Genomic DNA, 23,168 nt, shown 5'->3' with positions numbered 1-23,168 from the left:
TAAAGGTCCTATTATGCTGAAGAACAACATTATGGGCTAATACTGCTCACCTTATTCAGGTGCATAAAATCACTGGCCTCACTAGGACTATTTGAGTCAGCTAGGCAAGTAGGATTTGGTCTTTTGTGGATCTACTCTAGAGGATTTGGGTAATTAGTGATAGAATACTAATACTGCCACATAGTTCATGCTACTTAAAGGGAAATATCAATTTGCTTCAGATCTGTCCTCAGATTTCAAAAGACAGGAAACATCTCTGCATTAACAATTTTGGACAGATTTAAAAAGTTGCATTCACTTTTGGAATTTCAGGCTTTTAAAGTAAGAAAAGCAGTTTTTTTAACTGTTTACCCATGTTATCTCAAGTGAACAAAACAGAATGGAAATGGCTTATCAGAAAAGTGAGCCAGTGCTGCAGCATGCCAAATTGCTTACCCAGGAAATGGCAGGTATGTCATTTACATACTCCTTTGCTGCAGGTAACTGCCAAGCCACCACTGGAAAGCAGTTGTGTGTGGCATGCCTCTGATTTCACTGGCACATCGATGTATAATGCTACCAAAATTATCAGGTCCTTTCAAAATCTTGCAGGACATCTAGTTATGTTGTAGTATTGGATTACATTTCGTTCAGTGCTCAGAAGCACTAATTATCAGATGTTAAAAACATTAAAGAGGCTTTGGCATTGTTTAGGATAAGATAGTTACAAAATAGATACAAAAGCTGTACCCTTCTTCATCCCCTCAGAATAATTTTTCATCCATTATCTGCCCTTAATTAAATCCAGAGTATTGTTGGCGACAATTGTTTTAAGGGGTTATGTTTTAATTATGATTATGACAAAATTATGCTTGCTTTACTCATGCGAGTAGTCCAACTGAATTTAATCAGACTACTTATGTGAGTTCATCAAGCAGAATTTGGCTCTATATGGTGATGATTTAATTACTTATATTAATTACATAAAAATGTTTAGTAACTATTGAGGACTTGACTGAAGGTATTTTCTTTTCTTTAAGCAGGTGCACAACTTACAACTCTGTGAAGGAGAATATTGAGTAATGTAAGCAACCCTTGACTAGATCAGCATTTTCAGGCTTATGAACAAGATCATGCTGAAGTGTTTAAAATGGAGTATAGTGCAAATTTGTGAATAAGACTATGCCCTTAAAAAACACAGATATTTCCCCTTCTCAGTTTGGAGGGCATGGTTATTAAATATATGGCATTTGCTAAATGTAAAATGGGTTCCAACTCTAGGGCACTACTGGGTGATTATATCATGTTGCACACACCCCCATCTATATATTACTTTTATACTGTAGGTGTATCATATAGTAAGGGTGACCCATAGGTAACTACCCAACAGCTCTTACAGAAGCAGCAATGTACTGTGCTAAGCTCACAGCTATATCTGATTGAATCATATGTAGCGGGGTCTGTATGCAATATGATATAATCAGCCAGTCCTATCCTAGAGTTGGAAGCCATTTTGTATTCTTAATATTTGGCGCACTTTTGGTATCTGGTAATTCAGAATGAATAATTAATACTGGCACAACATAGATTACAATCACAAACACTGGCTCTGCTCTATTATGAACAGATGGGTTATACACAACTATACTTTTTTTTAACCCAAATTTGTATGTGGATATAGCTGATCACAAGTTATTGTTAACTTCTTCTATATATTTCCCCAGCTGATTATGCTTTTCTTGAGGTTGTCATATGGCATTACAGCACACTTACTAATGACTTATTTTGTCCAGATTACACTGTAATTTTTGAGCTCATAAACCAAACATGGGTACAATTTTGCAAAGTAACACCTGATTTTCTTTCTATATAACATCCTACCGGCTGGGATATTAATTCTCACAGATAAGTTTATGTGAATGAAAAATACCTGCATCTAGACATTTTTCTTTAGTTATGCAATACATACAAGACAGCAGATGGCCCATAGTCAGAGATACTTATACATAACTAATATAAGAATGAAAGTCAGACCCACAATCTGTCGAGAATGTAATTTGTGGTATATAATTCTCTTTTTCTTCCTTCTGTGCTCACTTCTGGATTTATGAAAATCCTCTCCTCTCACCTATCCAGTAGCAGAAGGACATCCCGTAGTGAGATGAAAATCTGTAATGCAGCTTGACAACGTCATTAACTAAATTTGTAAAGCTACATTCTTCTACTTTTATATGTAACTGTCTTTATTTTGCCATTTCAAAACAGTTTCCTAAGAACTGTTGCAGTTCATTTTCCAAACTTAGAGGAAATCCGTTTCATACAGACGTCTCTCCTGTGAAGAGTATCGGGGAATTCCTCTTTAAATTACCGAGGATCAACCCTGGCATGTTTACAACATTGGTTCCAAGTACCACATGCACTTTCTTCAATTGTTTTAATGCACTGTACTAACAGCATAATTGTATTATGGATAATAAATACTAGATAATTTGCTATGTTAGATCAAATATGTAATATAGGATAGAACTTCTTAACTACCTTATTAGTTTAACTTCTGCACATTGGCAGATGGTCTCCTCTCTTCATCTCTTACTGTAAAACTAGGTAGCACTGCATCTGTGGTGTTGGTAAATAAAAGAATATCAACAATCCTCTCAAATCTTTACTAATGCCTGAGGAAAAGTCAGTGTTCTTTAAGGGAATTTAAAAGTGTACTTTGAAAGGATTTAAGTTTCTTTAAAAGGAAGAGTGGGAGTGTTTTGAAATTAAAAAAAAAGTTTAATCTTTTTTTTATCTGAGGCTTTTGGGCTTTTCTAACATTGTCTATAGTGAATATTATAGCAAATAGCACAGTCATAATTACATGTCACTCTCTTCATCCTCCTTGCACTGCCATTCAGGAAAATGGCACACTTTTCACACACCATTTGCAACTTTCTAGATGAACCCCACATATATTGTGGGATAGTTTGAACACAGTCATTAATCTGTGTTTTAAGGTGTGTATTTTCAGAGTTCCAGCTTCTAGACCCAATTCTGAAATTATTCCCTGTGCAAAACTCTAGCTAAATCAGTGTCACAGATTCTGTGGAACAGCCAAGCTGTACTCAGCAGATATCCAGAAGAGGAGAGTATAGGTGCCTTTAAACCATGTTTACAGCTCCCAAGTCCTGCAGCTGGAATGCACCAACACCTAGCATAAGAGAACAAGGTGTAAGAGTCTGTCTTACACCTGCAACCAATGGCACGTAGGGGGTCCTTGCAGCACCTGGAAGTTGTGAGGTGTAAGGATAACCTGGATGTGCTTTCCTTTCCATGGAAACGGCCCTTATGCTGGAGGCTGGAATAAGGAGAAGCTGCTACAGTGGTCCCATCTCAGTAGCAGATTCCTCTGCTCAGGCGTATTACTGCTTTTCAGTATTGCAAAGCAGCCATAGTGCAACAGAGATCCAGGCTCGCCAGCAGCATTGGGCACCTAGTTGATAAATAACAAAAATGAAGTACTATGTATATGTGAAAATTCATCAAGTGTGTCAGAGGCAGTTATCCCTCGCTGATGACTGAGACCTTGTTCCTGCCCAAGCTCATTCATATATAACGCTGTACAGGTGTGGGCACAAGCCAACAGCAGCTTTGAAGTTTAACAAAGAACCTATTTTTGTCTATTCCAACTATAAAAATTGCATTATGTTTTAAAGGGTATTATGTATCTTTTTAATGCACTCATAACTCATTTCAGCCAATTTTGATGGAAGTTACAAAAACAAATTCACTTTGGGAATGAGACTATGCATGAGAAATTTTAGCCCAAATGGAACAATTTTGAGGAAGTAATGGAATAAAATATGGGTTTAGAACAGAACAGAATGAATAGTTATTATGATGTCATTCTCTGATAGAGGAGCCAGAAGTTTGCCTCTCATGCCCCTCAGAACCGAAGGCAGCTAATTATTGTCTCGCATTGTGTGACTACTAGTGAAGTTCTGTATATCATATAAACTCGCATATAAGCCAGCTTTTTCATCTCAGCAATATGTGAGAAACGAACTGAATGCCCGTGTGTAAACAAACACACCTCTATGCTTGTTTAACTTGTGTTATCAGGGAGGAGAAGAGGTGCAACAGTTGAAGAATCCTTCTCCAGGCACTGAGGGACAGAGAGGAGCTACTGAAATATTGATCTAGGTATCAGATGATGCAACCCCAACAGTTTCCATGCAATGGTGGAAGAAATATCCTGGCTTCTCCAGGAGTACTTTTGTCATCTTTTAAAAACAAAACAACATTGTCCAGTTCATATTTACAAAACAAGAGCAGAATATTCTGTAGTGCAATGTCAGAGGTTGAGACAAATGATGGAGAATGAAATGGTGACTATGAAACGTACACAGTGAATCATCATCCATCCAGACTTGGAACAGCCAACTGAGAATTTATGGACATATCATCACAGATGTGGAATCCTACCAGGTCCCACCATGAGCTTTCTTCTAGTTTCTTCCTTTCAGTCATTTTAACCTTTACCACCTCTTCTTTGTTGATGATATTCAACTGTACATATGTTAGCCTCTTTATGACTTGATCTCTTCTTCTGTGGCTAGGAACATGTCAGATATGAATTACACTCTGTCTTTCAAAGGTTTGTTATTTAAATGTGTATAAATGTTTCCGAATCTTCTCTCACAACTTACAAAAATGTATTTTAGAGTTTTCCTTGTCTTTCAAATTGCCTTCAGATAGCACCGTTATTGTTAAAGGTCAGCGATGCACCTTATTTTGCTCCTCATGCAGGCCTTTCTTCTAACAGACTCCAAATTGAGCGAGTGTGTGTGAGATCACATTTTGCTGTTGCATGAAGATATTTTATTAAATCTTCTTCAGTGAGCCATGCACACTTTGTTCTCTTAAGTATAGCAGAGTCCATACTATCAAATTTGAGGCTGGAAAAGACACTCCTCTGAAAGTCCAGAAATGACAACAGCATTCTAAGTAACTATTTTTTTGGCATGCAAAAAAGGCAGCCTTTCACCAAGCCATATTTTTCATGTGGCATTATATGGCTCCAAAATTAGATCTGTTCCCTCCAACCTTCCAGATTATCTGTTGCAATCTATTACATATAGAATTTTATTTTTGAGTATGTTCTGCCTTCAGAAGGGAATGTCAATAATGCTCTCATTATGGCTGGTACTGTGCAGATATAGCCAGCATTTTTTCACATCGCAGAGCACGTGTCTTCTCAGCCTCTGCTTTTTTCAGCCAGGTGTTTTCAAATAGCCTTTCATATTAAGTAGTGTTACTAAGCTGTTGTGTCAAAAATCAGATAGGATATTAAATAAAACAATATGTGTATCAAACTATCCATAGTCAAATGGTATTCCATCCATGAAGAGGAGAATGAAGTCTGTAACAATTGTTTAAGAGCATGGAGGGTAGCTAAGAGAACAGAAGTATGAATCCTTCCAAGTATATAGCCTGAAGAAGCAAAAGGGGCAATAATAACAACTGCCCCATATGGAAATGGGTTCTTGGCAAGATGAACTCATTAGCTAAGTGCTGGAGGCCAAGTCATTGTCCTCTTCCTTTTCATTATATCCAGGCCAAATACATCTCCCAGATCAGAATGCTACCTCAATATAAGTAAGTGCAAAAGAAACCAGTGGAACGGTTGTCAATATAAAGATCAGAACAATAACCTATTAATTGCCCTAGAAAAAAGCTAAGTCACTTGCAGTTTGTGTTTCTTTTAGATGTCCCATATGCAGGGAGCACTTGAGAAGTTCGTGTTCAGTTCTACTGGTGAGCTGCATTATAAAGACAGAGGGCCAGACTCTCTGATGTGCTCAGCAGCTACTGAGTACAGGAGAGAGGGCCTGCCAGGAAGCTGTTTGGCTCCTTGATTCGCTACCCATTCTTCATCTGGGCACATGTTAAGGGAGCCTGTGGGCTGCTCTAACTTGTACCAGTTGGCATTGATCCTTCAGGAACTGTTTGCCAGCTGAGCACAATCAGAATGCATGGGATGTTCCTCCTTGCCTAGAGACATTCCCCTTGCCGGGGACTGGAGGGGGAGTGACTTATCACCTGGCTATGCACCCTGTGAGTATACCCAGCAGGGGAGTTAGAACTGGATTCTGTTCCATTTGTGCTGCAGGAGCAGTGCAAAAGGCGTAGGGCAAGCCACTTTATCTGGTCCTAAAGTTCCCTTTTTATTGCCCTCAGTATCCCAAATTGAAAACAAAGTATATGCAGAATCTCTTTGATTTCATTTTTCAGACCACAAGTGAGGCTGACTCAGCAAGTGGCGAAGAAAACTACATTTATTCATAGTGGGTGAGCAACTCTCTCTTTTCAATGAAATTTTTGTAGCTGATCAACTCAAGTGGCTGCCTATCTAATAAATACAAGCTATATACACTACTGTTATATGCCAGATAAGTATAGCTTCACTGCATATTTGGCATTAGTGACTGATCTGCAAATCATGTTACATATTCACAGTTTGACAAGGTGGGCTCAGAAGAAAATCCCTTTGAGACAAAACCGCCAATTTTGCCCCCTTACTAATGCTGGGTAGATCCTTAGTATTTAAGTAGTCTGTTGTTTTCAGTAGAAGCAATGGTGGCAGAAAGTGGACCTGATGTTAACAAATATTTGTTCTGCTTTGCTGTCTCCTATCATATTCTTTACTCATGTTTCTAAGCTTACCTTCCTCCTTTATTCAAAAGAGTGCTTATCTTCTCAATGCTTGCTGATGGACCAAAACTCAACAGAACTGCTGGTGATCATTTCTGTGTATTTCATTTAGACACTGGTACTATGCACCCCACCACCTACACTTTTTGAGGTACCAAATGGATTCAGCAAGAATCTGTTCTGGATTACAGATCACAGGAATTTAGATAATTTAATTAAATACTTATTAGGTCAATTATAAATAAAAATTCTAAATATTTTTCTAGTATTTTTTATTAGTAGTATTTACCTAGGTGCTTATATAGCTCCTATCACTAAAAACATCTACACTTTTAGATTTGTATGTAATTCTTACATACTATGACTAAAAAAAAGAGTGCACTGTGCAAAACACATTGTATTTATACATTTCAAAAGTACTCACTGCCCCAGATGATGCAGATTGTTTGTGCATTTCTCATCCTTGCACATATATAGCAAATCATATAAACATGTAAAACTCTGAATGCTTTTATCTTAATTACTTTATATTGCTCCCTCTTCTCTCCCTCAGTACCCTCATAGAGGTGTTTGGGAGGTGCAGGTAGACAGGAACCTCAGAGAGGAAAATTGGGAACAGTAAATTCTGTTGGCATTAACTGCCCATGAATTTCAGCACACAGATTTACCTGTGCATCTCCTATTAAAATTAATGGGAATCATGTGACTGAATCCATCTGCATACTGAACATTTGCCTCGCAGTAGGAAACAAAATCTGTCTCTCGTTTCTGAATTCTCTAAACTAAACTAAAATGAAGACTAAGTTGCAATGATGATGTATCCTTTGACTATCAGACACATTTAGCATATTTCATAGATAGCTTTGAAGAAATGAAGCTTTTTAAAACAGAGACACAACTTTTGTATTAAAAGTCAAGGGTCATGGGGAAAGTTTAATTAGTATTACAAATCTGAATAATGTTTTCATCATAATGATAAAACAAGCTGCTGTATCTGCAATTTACCCTCTAGCTATACAATTTTGAACTTAAATAGCCACAAGGAATGCAATAAATGAAACATTTTTCGGAACAATGATTTAAAATTAGTCCTACTTTTTGATCAGACTTATTTTAAATGATTGTCTATTAATAGACCATTAATAAAACATTATTTTAAAATGAGATTTCAAGAAATAGGTTAGACTTGGGTAAGGTACAATAGAAAGCAGGCAAAGACAGATGTGATGACTTTTAAAGAAATAATGTTTTAAACAATATTTATGCCATACACATACAATTTTAAAAACAAAGGCTATAAATTTCTGTCTGAATTTTATATATATTTCTATCTCAGTCTTCAGAAGTTTTCTGATGATTATGCTTTGAATTGTGGAACTGAAGTAGAAATCCTAGAGCAGAAGATGTTCACACTGACTTCACTGGGAACTTTGTAAGTTTGGGGACTTTAGGACTGGGTCTTATGTATGCAATAAACCGGATTACTAAGGAAAAACACATGCTTCTCTGATTCACCAAATGGTCCTCCAGGACTTTCAAAAGATACAGAATATTAGCTGACTTGCTTGAATGTCCCACTTGAAGATCCTATTGAAAAGTTTCTTTTAGAGTCTTTTAAAACTAAAATTAAGTTTTTAAAAAATATATATATTTTCATTCCTTTTATATGTTATATGCGCACACACACACCACTTTACGAGCTGAATCCTGTGAAACGATGCATCTGCAACTCTTACTGAAGCCAAGAAGAGGTCCTCAGTTCCACTCCTCGTGGGATTAGGCTATAAAAAGATTAGATTTTTATAGGAAAGGATAAGGAATTCTCTTCCAAAATTTGTTACCATCAGGCAAAGTGAAAAAGATAACCAAAGATTTTTCAGTACTGTAGGATTTAAACTATTGAATTTGGGGAATTTTAATTTGACCCTTCCAATTCCTCACCACCAAGAGAGCTCCCAAACACAAACAGAAAGAAGATGGTCAGGATCAGGGTCCACCACTTCATTGTTGCCTATTGCCCTCATTAAAAGTGACAAGAAATGGGGTGTATTGGATACATCCTGCCCGAAAAGAAGAACAGTACTTTGCATTTCTATAATACCTTTCAACTGAGCATCTAAAAGTGCTTTGCAAATATTAATTACTTAAACTTCAGAACATTCATGTGAGGTAGGTAATGAATAAATAGGGAGCATGTCATCCACCACTGAAATGCAGTCTCCTCTGGGATGGGCGGGCTGCCGCAGCTCTCTTAGCAGTGCACAGAAATATTACACACAGTTTATGATATGAAGTGAAGAAGGAAACTACAGAGAGGATTTAGGTGCAGTAAAAACAGTGTAACATCAGAAATGGAATTCGGCAAGGATGCTAGGTCCCTGTGCTACAAAAACACCACATTTTCTTTAGTGACTGAAAGAAGTCAGGACATTAATTATTGTCTAATTTGACAGATGAATTCATTAGCTGCACAGAGTCCTCTAAACCAAGTACTGTTCACTATTGATGCCAGAGGGAAGAGTGCCACATATTGCCATGTCCAACAATAGATTTTTTTATGGTTTGGTGGAATGGAAATGGAACTGAGAGCCAGGAATTCCTGCTTTCTAATCCTGGCTCCGTCAGTCATTTTGATATGTGGTCTTGGGCATTTAAACCTGGTCTCTGTTTCATCATTATGGTAAAATGGAGAGCACAATACATGTCTCTCTCTCTGGGGTGCTGTGAGGATTAATTGGAATGGTTAATATCTGTTTAGCACCTTGATTATGCAAGCATACTCTAAGTAGTATTTATTGTACTTCTTACAACATCTAGCTGATCTTCGGAATTCTCCCATCCAGTTACTGACTCAGGCTAACCATATTTAGGCCTTCTTAAAGTAAGGTACCTATTTCCTGATTATTTGTTTATTTAATACTGTAATACAGATATTTACTTTGTGAGATCTGATAGGTTCACAGCACAAGATATTATGGTTAAAGGGAGATTCCACACAGATGGAACTCGTCAAATTGAGGACACTTTAACAAATGTATTCAGCAGCAACAGTATATATATATATAACAAAAGTCACCTATGCATACACTGTTTAGGAGGACAAAGTGGTGAGAATTTTTAGTTTTGTCTAGTATTTCCACCACTTTTCTTGCCAAACTGAAAAGGTGCTCAGAGGGAAAGGACGAGACTTCAATCTCTGTGGTCAATATAATCATGAAGAAAATGAAAGCAAAATTAAATGTCTCAATCAAAACAAATGGAAAATACATTGAGGGCTTTGATATTAATATTTGGGCAGTTGCCCCAAATGTTCACTAATGATGCCCTTAAGTAACACTTCAGGAGCAGGGAAGTTAAAAGGGGGAAAGCATCAGGAAAAACAACCACTCTGCTTTAAAAAAAGGCTGAAATCCTTCATTCAATTAAAAAAAAAAACCCTTAATAGATGGCCATACATGAGTTCAAATTGCCTAGGAGAAGGTCTAATTCGTGCTAGCCATTAATGAAAGCTTTACATGGCTATTAAGGAAAAACTGAGAAGTTACCACAGCAACCTTAACAATGCTTGTTAATATAATATTTTTTATACTGGATGCTTAATATGCATCCTAAATTCCTCTTTTATAAGACCAGACTTTTTTGTAGCTTTCAAAGGTAGCTTTGGTTTATAGATTTGTTTTTTGAAAAACCTATCATTCTAGTTATGTATATATTCCTGTGTAATATCCTGTTTTAAAATGTAATATTGATATTTGTTTCATTAGCAGATATCAGATCATCTGTTTGACTAATTGTAAATTAACGTCTAGTAATGAGATAACCCTTTTTGTAAATATTTCTTTGCTTATTGGGTTAAATACAGACTGTGTATATTTTCCAAGGTTGAACCTGAATCAAGCACAGATATCACCTATATCTGACTAAGCTCCATCACTGGCACCATAGATCTGCTACTAAAACCAGTGGAGCTAGCTAAAGACTCATCTTCTAAAAAGATGGTTGGTGAAAACTAACAATTTTGAGCACTCATATAGTACTTTTCCTCATATGTAGCACTTTATATCTGGTACATATTATAAAGGTAGGATATGCATCATTATTCCCATTTAGACACATATAGAAACTGAGGTGCTGAGAGGTTAAGGCCACATTTTTTTAATAATCTCTATTAATTGCAGTGCCTCATTTTTCAGCTGCCCAGCTTGAGACACCTACGTATCTCAAGTTGACTGCTCAAACTTGAGGCACCCAAAATTCACAGGCACTTTTGAAAATCTAGACTTATATGACTTAGGCCTGGTCTACACTTGACATTTCAATTGGCATAGCTGTGTTGCTCAGGGGTGTGAATTCACACTGCTGAGCACCAAAGCTATACTGACCTTACCCCCGATGTAGAAATAGCTAGATTGACAGAAGAATGTGCCTGTCAACCTAGCTACCGCTGCTCAGAGAGGTGAATTACCTACACAAATGAAAATACCCCTTCTGTTGATGTAGGATTTATCTACACTATGGCACTACAGTGACATAACTGTGCCGCTGTAGCACCCCTAGTGTAGAGAAGCCCTTACTCAAAGTCACATTGCAATACAGTAGCAGAGCTGGGAACAGAACCAAGGTTTCCCAGTCATAGTCCCATACCCTAGTTACTGCCTCGGCATAAATCAAACATACATATAAACACAATGTATTTTAATGTACCTTTTCCTGGTTTTGCCAGAAATAAGATCTAGATGGATTTTAAAGGGTTGCGTATGATAAACTGTCCTGCAGCATTGCATGAAAGTTTCTGTTATTAGTTCAGCTTTAAAAATGACATTATTAAGTATACTACTGTATGGCAGAGTTTATTATATAAAAGATAATACTACCAAATTAATGACATGGTCACATGCAGTGCTACAGTCAGTCACTATAAAACATCCCTGAGCACCACCAGAAAATTTGCCCTCCATATTTAGTGACCCAGCTTTGATTTACAAGGTGGTTGGTAAAACATTTAGTAGTTACTTCTCTATGACAGGGTCAGAACTTCCACTGATTTCAACAGGAGCAGGATTGAGCCCTACCTACACTACATATCACAAACTTCCCTGTGCTATACTATATAGTTATTTCAAATATTTTTTTTAAATCACATCACTGCCTCATTAAAATAACATATTAGAAAACTCTAGGAAGTCAGGAACGACTAGAGATACAGTTCTGCCAACAAGATGTCCCAGTGTAAAGAAAAATATTACATCATGCTGGGAACTGGAAGGTAAAAAGGCTGAGGCTGGTCTACACTACCATGGTAAATCAGTCTAAGTTACGCTACTTCATTTAAGTGAATAATGTAACTGAAGTTTACATAGCTAGATCCACTTACTGTGGTGTCTACATTGCACTATGTTGATGGGAGATGCTCTCCTGCCAACTTCCCTTTCGCTTCTCGGTGAGCTGGAGTACACAAATCGATGGGAGAGTGCTCTCCCATCGATTTAGCCTGTCTTCAGGACCGCTAAATTGACACCCACTGCATCCAGTCTAGCAGTGCTAATCTACTGGCAAGTTTAGACATGGCCTTATTCTCTCCAAATTGAGAATAGAAGCACCCATAGAGCCATAAAACCTCCTGTCCCTGAAGGCAAGTGTCCTATGTCCGGGTGGCTCCTTGGACTCCTTCTTTGAATGATCTCTCTGCTTATCACAAACCTTTCTGCCCTATGATGGACCTTTCTGTCTGAACAGTCCTCCCCTGCTTCTTCTCCAGCTGCATGACTCCCTAAAACCATCTCTGATTCTCTCATTCCAGCATGCAGTAGCCTCCTTCACCTGTTTCATTGCAGCTCTCGCTCCTGGATTCCTTCTTTCTGGCCCCGGGACTCCATTTTATCTCAGTCTTTTTCAAAGAATACTCCTCTCTCTATCGGCCCACTTTCAGCTGCTCTCAGCTAGCTCTCTGTGTTCCTCTCTCTCCCAAGTATTTCCCAACACTGCTGTGGCAAGCTATGCACAGTTCCTAATGCTCTTTGACCTGCAACCTGGTCACAGTTCTTCTCTTGCTGTCTTCTCCTACCTCAGCCTCCACATGGACTGTTCTAGTGCATTTCATTGGACTGGACTGTTGCATGCTACTTTCTCTCCCTATCTGCCTAGATGTACTGACCCATCCTGCACCATTGTCTCTTCCACCTTATTTAAATTGTCTTTCTTTTCTTCAACACCTGCATTGTCCTCAGGACTCCTCATCCACAGCAGGTTTTCCTGGCTTTGCCAGTCATGGGGGTGTAAACTTCCAAGTCCCCTTTGTAAATTTTGTAACTATGTCTAATCCCTCCTTCCACAGTTCAGTTGGGCATCCCAAGGCAATTAAACCCTTTCTGGAGCACTCCCACCAGTGTCTATGGTAATCATGAGGAACTGGGTATTCTAAGGCAAACTTTATAGGGCCTTGGAGTACACACTAGTACTTAGAGTCATCTACAGTGGTTCTGCAAGGTTAGACATTTCAAAGCAAGTAAAACCTCCATATTTCAGTGGTTCTGCAGACTTTGTTACTCCTAGGCAGCCAAGTTCTTACAGTAGATACCTCTGTGTGATTCTTCCCACTGCCACAGTGTTTCATCATAAATATACAATGGTTGAAAATGCTTGTACAATGGTCAAAAATGCTTGAAATGGTTAGCCCTGTCTTCCCAGTTCCTCAAGCTCCTAACTACTCACCTCAAGATGAGATGATAGTAATTTGTTCCTTGTTAAATATCTAAAGTAAAATGGAGAAACCGATGCTTATATTTATATACTTTTCTTCCTTTCTCATGAATTCTGTAACACAGAGGTAACAGACTTAAAAAAAAAAATGCCCAAGACTCCTTATTTACTCTTGGCAGTGGATTATAGGCAGGTAGCCTACAGAGAGTTGACATTGTCTACTAGTAAGATTCAACTAAAATACAATTTTGTCTGTAATCTGCAATGACAGCTTGAAAATTCTAGGTCTTAATTGCTTACTATATATAATTTCACTTTCCCCCAGTCTAAAAATAAACAGTCTAATGCTAGCATAAAATACAAGACAGCAGAGGTGACAGACAATAAAATTATCTTTAAGTTTTATATAGGCAAGTAGACATTGACTAAAAGGATCAGTTAACATAACCTCAGAGTATAAAGAAACATCCTGATTACTTTTTTCAAGATCTACCTAAGAATTAAGAGTTCAGAACTAAGAACATATCCCTCAAAACCAAAAAAGATAGTGATCATTTAAAAAAAATAATTTCACCTAGAATGCCAAACTGCTATTTGTACTTGTAAAGAAAAATGGAGTTTAGGCCAAGTGAACTATTATATGCTTTCTAAATTTTTTTTAAAAAATCGTTATTACATGTGATGTCATCTCATCAGTCTTTGCTACATATATTTATTGTGGTAACTCTAATATGCAACAGGAGTCTGATAAACTGAAATTCTGCATCTGTAATCAAACTCTTATAGATTTAATAAAAAGTATGGTGGAAAGTGTGTGTTTCATTATATTCTGTTTCAGTTTGCATTCATCTACCATCTCCAGAAAGAGCATATGTTAAGGGAACTTTTACCTCTCCAAAGTTGGATGGCAGGGGTGGGGTATTCTCAATGGGTCCTTATGTTTTCACCACCCCTTTATGCTGGGCTGATACTTTGTTCTGCTTTTACACTTAATTTCCTTCCTTTGGTTTGGTTACCTTTCCACACCCCATGCCTACAGTCCCAAGCACTAGGAATGCTCCTAGAAGAGTACTAGCAAAGCCTGAATTCCACTGGCTGAATGCTTAACTTTTGTATTATGTGAACCACTGCCTTCTCTCTATCCAAAGGGCAACAATTCGGAGTTGCTTCCAAACCCAGAGCTTTTGCATGGCAATCCACAGTGCTACCACCAAAGCTATCAAATTATCTGTATGTCTGTTGTTGTTTTAAAAGCTCACAAATGAGGAAGAACATGTGAATTAAAAAACGTTTCAACATGTCAAAAGCAGGCACGCAAATTTGTCATGTTTTGCTGCTTCTTCATATAAGGACTCAGTCCATTGTATGAAATCTTTTGAAAGATGTTGACTCTATTCATTCACGCTGAATTGGAGAGACAGGACATTATTCTAGAATCTTGTTCTCATTATGGTCTAGCTGTGTAATTCACTTTGAGGTTGCTGAGCACCTTGAAAATATTGTGGCTTGTCATAACTATAGATTCTTTACTAGTGATCCTCCTGTAGTATTCATCTAGCACATGCAAAAATTTAGTGTGTCTTTTCTCATTGTCCTACAGTTGATCTACAATAAGTTTTATTAGAAAATATGAGATTCTGATTAAGATGTTGGAAGGATTTTTCAAAAAGCTTGCCTTTAACTATGATCCACATAAGTATCATAAAGATAAGTAAGAGTTCATATACATTTATTTTTTAAGTCCTGTCTACATTAGACACTCACCCATTGGCAAAAAAAATGATTGTCTGCCTTTAGGCTACTGACTAAAAATGATAACCAGCATCAACAGATCCCCTAGGACTGGGCCTGAAAGTGGTTTAACTGCACCAAGTCTGCAGAACAGTTTTTGTGATTGTGCTGAAAATGGCATTGTACTGTGTATGCTAGGAGCTAAATAGTTTTCAGCTCCAGTTGAAGGGGACTTGTTATAGTTAACCATTTCCAGCCATTGGTCTATTTCCTAGTGGAAACAGAGGTATAGACAAAATATCAAATTCAGACCTAGTGAAAGCCGTAGACTCAAACCAGGTCTGAATTTGGCCCAACTTGTTTGTAATGTGAAATTAAAAAAAACAAAAACAGGAAGAAATGAGGGACTATTTAGGTAGTTAATACGAACAGGTTAAATTCGGTGGAAACCAGAAATCAATCAAATACCTCAATGTCTAGAAATATCCTTTAAGACTCTAAAAAATACCATTTTGCAACCAATGAAAACTTTAAATATAGCAAAAAGAAAAAGTATTAAACTTTGGTATGTTCCTATATTCATCCTGTCCTGCTTTACATTCACTCAGTATAACACCATTATTTAAGCAATAAGAAATGATGCAATGGTCCATTATCAGTCAGTTGCTTGGGTAATGAAATGCCTGAGATGAAGGCCACCGCTTTACTTATACAATATGAGGTTTCATTAAAAAAAAAAAAAACCCAAGCATTCATCTTGATCATTGTACCAATTCAGCATCTACTAAATTGACATTACTATCTGTGAATAAATTTCTATTATAAATAAAGGGGTAGATGCAGGCATCTGACGAGTGCACTTCATCCCCTACATATTTTCATCAATTAGTCCACCTTTGCTACATATAAGATTAGCCCTGTTCCTTTTCAGAAGTAAGGCTCCTTCATACAGTCAGCAGCCACTCAAGATGCCTGGAATAATATTGTCTTGGTGCGGGTCACCTTTCCCAAAGATGCATCTCCTTATATAGTCATTTTTCCTTATCCCCAAATAATTAAATGTAAACTCTCTAAGTACTATGTATATCCATATACAATTTAATTGCTGGACTCCGTGGATACTAGAAATTACCTCTTTTGTTTTAAAAAACTGTTTATTTGCCTATATGCTAAGTCAATGGGTGGGATATAGGTTTATGATGAATAAATGTCCCGGGGTATTTTGTTACAGTTATGTTGTGTAATGATGACTGCAACAGAGTGGGATGTGTCTGTATCAAATTATGAACTCTATTTTGTGCTATCTGTTGAAGACTATTCTGAACTTGCCTCAGGACAGCATATTGTACAGCTGCCCTGCCTGGGAAAAGTTTTTGATACCTCACTGAAGAGCCAACAATAGACTTTGAATGACTGGCTCATCCCCATGGAACAATGGCCTTTCTACACAGCCACCTGCAGGGGTGGTGGGGCAAGCATGGCAGGGCAAGCTTCCTAGGTAGAGCACATGGCACAGTGACAGAGACCTACTTAAGAGTGGGGCTCTCCTATGTGCAGGAGCCTGACCATCACCATATTGTAAGAATGACTTGCAGGAAAGAGAGGGAAGGAGGGACTCTGTCCAGTGTGACATGATGACAAACCTGGTCCCAAAGAAGGCATGAGGTCAGACTGGAAAGGGCACATCTCAGGACTTTTGTGATTTTCAAAGATTTGTAACTCTCAGGTACTTTAATAGTAAAGTGCCTATGGTTAAGAAATGTCTTTGCTAAATCTGTGTTTTGTGTTTCCCTGCTACGGTGTCCCTGAATGGGTTAAACTAGAAGACCGGAGTACCCATAGCCTTGGTAAAACTCTGAGGGTGCATGTGTAAGTGACTGGGACAATTGGGAGGGCTCAGTGTTTCCACCACAACCGCCTCTTGTCCTGCCAATGAAGATTTGCTCTTTGTAATGTTGAACTGTAAACAATGTTAGCTTTATCCTACACAATGTAAGTGCACAAAGTTGTCCATTAAGCGCATGGTTAATAATGCTGCATAGGACAAGAAGCACAGAAGAATGTGATCCTGTATTAATGAGAATGCTACTGCAGGCTAATGAAGGAAATGCACACCTCAACGCCTCATTTGTATGTTTATCCTGTCCCATCACTAATAGAAACATACAGTATGTATTTATACATATTCTGCTATAATTTGTGTGCGTAAAAATAGGACTCTTATTATATGTCAGCCCACGTTTGTGTGTAGTTAAAATGCACACTCCCATCATCCAGTCTTAACAAATATGACCTTATTCTACACGCTGCAGTAAAGGTTTATTAATTGAGCTAAAAAGAACATAAGAACAGCCACGCTGGGTCAGACTAATGGTCCATTTAGCCCAGTATCCTGTCTTCCAACAGTGGCCAGAACCAGAGGCTTCAGAGGAAATGAACAAAACAGGGCAATTATTGAGTGATCCATCCTCTGTTGTCCAGTCACAGCTTCTAGCAGTCAGATGTATAGGCACACTCGGAGCATGGGGTTGCGTCCCTGACCATCTTGGCTAGTAGCCATTACTGGACCTATCCTTCATGAATTTATCTAATTCTTTTTTGAACCCAGTTATACTTTTGGCCTTCACAACATCCCCTGGCAACAAGTGCCACAGGTTGATTGAATGTTCTGTGAAAAATACTTTCTTTTGTTTATTTTAAACCTGCTGCCTATTAATTTCATTGGGTAACCCCTGGCTCATGTGTTATGTGAAGGGATAACTAACACTTTGTCAATTCATGATTTTATAGACCTCTGTCGTATCCCCCCGTAGTTGTCTCTTTTCTAAGATGAACAATTCCATTCTTTTAAATCTCTCTTCATATGGAAACTGTTCCGACCCCTAATGATTTTTGTTGCCCTTCTCTGTACATTTTTCAATTGTAATATATCATTTTTTGAGATGGGGCGATCAGAACTGCACGCAGTATTCATGGTGTGGGTGTACCATGGACTTATGTAGGGGCATTATAATATTTTCTGTCTTATTTTCCATTCTTTTTCTAATGGTTGTTAATATTCTGTTAGCTTTTTTGGCTGCTGATGCACAGTGAGCAGATGTTTTCAGAAAACTATCCACAATGACTCCAAAATCTTTTTCTTGAGCGGTAGCAGCTAATTTAGACCCTATCATTTTGCATATGTAGTTGTAATTATGTTTTAAGTAATGTGCATTACTTTCATTTGTCAACACTGAATTTCATATGCCATTTTATTGCCAGTCACCCAGTTTTCTGAGATCTCTTCGTAATGCTTCACAGTCAGCTTTGGACTTAACCATCTTGAGAACCTTTGTATCATCTGCAAACTTTGCCCCTCACTGTATACTCCTTTTTCCAGAAGTTTTATTAATTTTTTCAACAGTACTTGTTCCAGGACAGATCCTTGGGGGACCCTGCTATGTACCTCTCTCCACTGTGAAAACTGACCATTTATTCCTACCCTTTGTTTCCTATCTTTTAAACAGTTATTGATCCATGAGAGAACCTTACCTCTGATATCCCATAACTGCTTACTTTCCTTAAGAGCTTTTGTGAGGGAATTTGTCAAAGGCTTTCTGAAAGTCCAAGTATACTATATCCACTGGATCACCCTTGTCCACATGTTTGTTGACCCCCTCAAAGAATTCTAATAGATTGGAGAGGCATGGTTTCCCTTACAAAAGCCATGTGGACTCTTCCCCAACATATTGTGTTAATCTATGTGTTAGTTAATTCTGTTCTTTACTATAGTTCCAACCTGTTTGCCTGGTACTGAAGTTAGGATTACTGGCCTGTAATTGCTAGGATCACCTCTAGAGCTTTTGTTTATAAATTGGCAGTAGATTAGCTATCCTTCAGTCATCTGGTACATAGATTGATTTAAGTGATAGATTACATACCACAGTCAGTAGTTTGGCAATTTTATATGAGTTTCTTCAGAACTCTTGGGTGAATACCTTGAGGTCTTGGTGACTTAATGGTTTAATTTATGAATTTGTTCCAAAAACCTCTGCTATTGACATCTCAATCTGGGGCAGTTCCTCAGAGCTGTCACCTAAAAAGAATGGCTCAGTTATTGGAATCTCCCTCACAACCTCTACAGTGAAGACTGATGCAAAGAATTCATTTAGCTTCTCTGCAAGGGCCTTATCTTCCTTGAGTGCATCTTTATTGCCTCCATTGTCCAGGCCCCAATGATTGTTTGGCAGCCTTCCTGCTTCTGATGTACTTTAAAAAAAATTGCTATTAGTGTCTTGCTAGTTGCTCTTCAAATTCTTGTTTGGCCTGCCTAATTATTCTTTTACACTTAACTTGCTAGAGTTTATGCTCCTTTTTATTTTTCTCAGTAAGATTTAACTTTCAATTTTTAAAGGATGTCTTTTTGTCCCTAACCACCTCGTTTACTCTGTTGTTTATCCATGGTGGTATTTTTTTGGTCTTTTTTATTTGGGGTATACATCTAGTTTGAGCCTCTATTTTGGTGTTTTAAAAAAGTTTCTATGCAGCTTGCAGGCATTTCACTCTTGAGACTATTCTTTTTAATTTCCATCTAACTAGTTTCCTCATTTTTGTGTAATTCCTCTTTTTGAAGTAAAATGGTACTGGGATGGGTTTCTTTGGTATTTCCTCCCTACAAGGATGTTAAATTTAATTACATTATGGTCATTATTACCAAGTGGTTCAGCTATATTCACCTCTTGTACCAGATCCTGTATGCCACTTAGGACTAAATCAAGAATTGTCTTTCCCCTTGTGGGTTCCAGGACTAGCTGTTCCAAGAAGCAGTGTTTAGAAATTTTGATGTACTTGCATATGCATATTGTAGCTCTGCATTTGCATTGCATATTCAGGTCTTGTCTACACACACAAGTTGTACCAATTAGCTAAATTAGCTTAGAAACTGATATAATTAAATCAGTGCTACCACCTTGTAACCTCTTATTTCGGTTTGAGTGCGTGATCTCAGTTTACCTTAGGTTACCAATTTAAGTTACGTTTATATCAGGCAGTCTTAAACCAATTAAAGAAAGTCCACTTGAGCAGGGGTTGGCACTGATTTAACATCAGTTTCTAACATGATGTAGTTAAATTAGTGCAATTTGTCTGTGTAGTCAAGACCTCAGATTTGGGTAGCTCTAATAAAAGATACCTACTTTTTCACTCAACACACCTATGAAAAACCACAGATCCATAGCTAGTTGTTTCTAGTTTTTTCATTATCTCCTCTCAGGAAAATATATGCTTATATTAATGCCTTTTCCTGACCTATTTTGACTGTTTTTCCTTTTGCTTAACATTATTTTGAATTTATCAGAGTGGCTTCTGCTACTTTCTCTAATCCTTCAATCTAGCATCCTCATAATGCATCAGAAATGGTTTATCCAATCCTAGTTGCCTCTAACCCATCAGTTGAAAACCTTTCTACAGTATGTCAAATATTTCTGCAATACTTGTTCAAATTGAAATTTAGATGATGCTCTCTTCTCATGCATCAAGAAATTTTACATTTCTGTGATTTGGAGTTAATGTTTTCTCCCACCATTCTAGACAGAAAAAGGGATTTGATTATCTATGGAGGAATATCTACAGTTCTTTTTCATTCTTCTTGGAACAGCAAATATGTATGTTTACACTGTCATCTGAAAAGATGATACCCTGAAACCACACTATTGAGCTTGTCATGGCTGTTTTAGAGGGAGTGACCAATTTACTGGCAGAAAAAACTCAAAAGCTGCTGTGATAATATTTTATTTAAACCAGATTCACCCTCCTAGGTATGGCTTAGATTGTCCATTCAAAAGAACTAACCTATGGTACTTTAGCTCCCCATTAGTTCACCCATTATGACAAAGCTGTCAGCTATGAATCCTGTTTTTAAATTTTGTTCATTGACATTTTTCATTGTATCCCTATTTTTCCTTCTAATGAATCTTTTGAATTTGTTACAGTACTTCATGAATTCTTACTTGAAAATTTAGATTGTCTTGGATATAAGCACTGGCACATGGGTTAACAATTGGCAATAAAAGGGCAACACTTAATGGCAGTGAAACAAATTGTTGGGGAGACAACTAAAGGAATGCCAGAGAGATCACCATTAGGACCAATTTTATGTAGCATCTTCATTAATAATCTGGAAAATGTTCTAAAAAGTATGTTAATTAAATTAGCAGGAGTTGTGAGCACAAGTCAGAACAGAAAAAATACAAAGCAATCTGGAAAAGTTAAGAATATGGTCAAGAAATTAAAAAAATAACCATTATGATTCATCTTGGAAAGAGAATCTGAAACACAGACATGGGGTATATGATATGTGAAGAGCAGTAATTCTATATGAGACCCAGGAGTGATAGTGTAGAGTAAGTCAGATAACATCTTGCAAGAAAAAAGGAGTTGAAAACAGCTGACGGTGTCACCTTCTGGCTGCAAACACAGATGCTGCAAATCACTATCCATAAAGGCAACAGTCCCTATCTATAAAGCAGTGGCTTGACTGCACCTAGAACAGTGTATTCAGTTCTGGGCATCTCAATACCAGAAAGATGTTGAAAAACTACTGGGAATTGAGGGCTGGATTCACCACATAACTTATGCAAAGTGGCCAGTGATGAGTGATGTGAACTTCCTTTCTGGGCTGGAAAACTCTCTGCTAGGAGAAAACTGGTGGAGGCAGATTAGCTACTTATCTGTGCCTCACCCCCAATATAAGGGGAAAGAGGGAGAGTGTTCCAAGGGTGGGGCAGTTGTGGGATGGAGTGGAGCTCCAGCAGCCTCGTCCTACATTGGTGCAAGGTTTGAGGAGGCACCTTGGCTTAGAGTAGGGGCTAGGAGGCCTCGTTTAGGAGGCTATCATCACACACCCCCTTACAGTTGCACGCATGCAGCACAGACTCAAAAATAAGAGTACATTGGAAGGAAATACACATTTTCATTAGAAATTTTGTTTCCCAAAACAACTGAAAATGAATGCAAATGAAAACTACCTTCTCTAAAAATGTACAGTAGATTCTATATCTGCTTATGCCAAAAGGATACCTTATCACAAGTCCTAAGAATCTTGATAGGCTGATTGAAAAACATCACAGAAAATCAATGTAATCATTCACTGATTCATCCTCAGCCCAAAATTGCCTGAAGCTTCTTCAAAACAACCCCCAAAGGAAACCCTCAAGTGCTCAAATAGACCAGCTATTATCTTCCTAACTCACCTCCTCCTCTAACTTTCTGCCAATTACTTGAGGCTACATAATTGGTGATCTAGGTTTCCTAGCCACTGTTTGTATCTTAGGACCAGCGTACGGAATGATAAACCCTTAAAAAAAAAAAAGAAAAAAACTTCATACAACTGAGCTTTCATCAGATTAGGGTATCTTAGCAACCAGTGAAGTATTTTATCTGTCTTTACTAGAATTTGGTGCTCTTTGTAGCACCCTTGAACTGACCCTGATAGCTGGTGTTTCTATCTTTTATCTGACATGACTATTTGAATTATCTGGCAATGGGTTGTGAACCCCTGCCATCTGAGCATAAATGCCTAAATTTACTTAATTCTTACCACCCAAACGGATCTTTCTTTAAGTGCCAGATCAGACTCTTCTATGCAAAATCAGCTGTATTATTCGCATCGTTCCCAGAGGAGGACTTAGGCTCAACATTGGTTGATGCTAACTTTATTTTCTGTATGATTTTAGGATAACTAAGCATCCTACATTTCTTCCCCCAAAGATCTTCATCGAAATGTACTGCATTATCCACCCTTTCCCATTCACTGGCTGGGTTCCTTCCACATAAATGACTCACTGTAGAGGAAGCAGGCATTGGTACCCTTTGTGGTGTACACATTCTGTGCTGTAGCTATGTATCTAAATAAAAGGCAGCATATTTCCAAGCATTTCCACTCCTCCAGGCACACTTGCTAAAACAGAAACCTAAATCCACTTGGTGATCATATTTTGCTACCTTAGGGATTCATTTCCTTTTAGCTTCATTCCTCTTTTCCAAAGCTTCATTGCTATTACCCTCTTGCTCCCTATGCACTAAAA

This window comes from Trachemys scripta, chromosome 2, assembly GCF_013100865.1.
Source record: "Trachemys scripta elegans isolate TJP31775 chromosome 2, CAS_Tse_1.0, whole genome shotgun sequence".
Lineage (NCBI taxonomy): Eukaryota > Metazoa > Chordata > Testudines > Emydidae > Trachemys > Trachemys scripta.
This window is presented reverse-complemented; position numbering follows the sequence as displayed.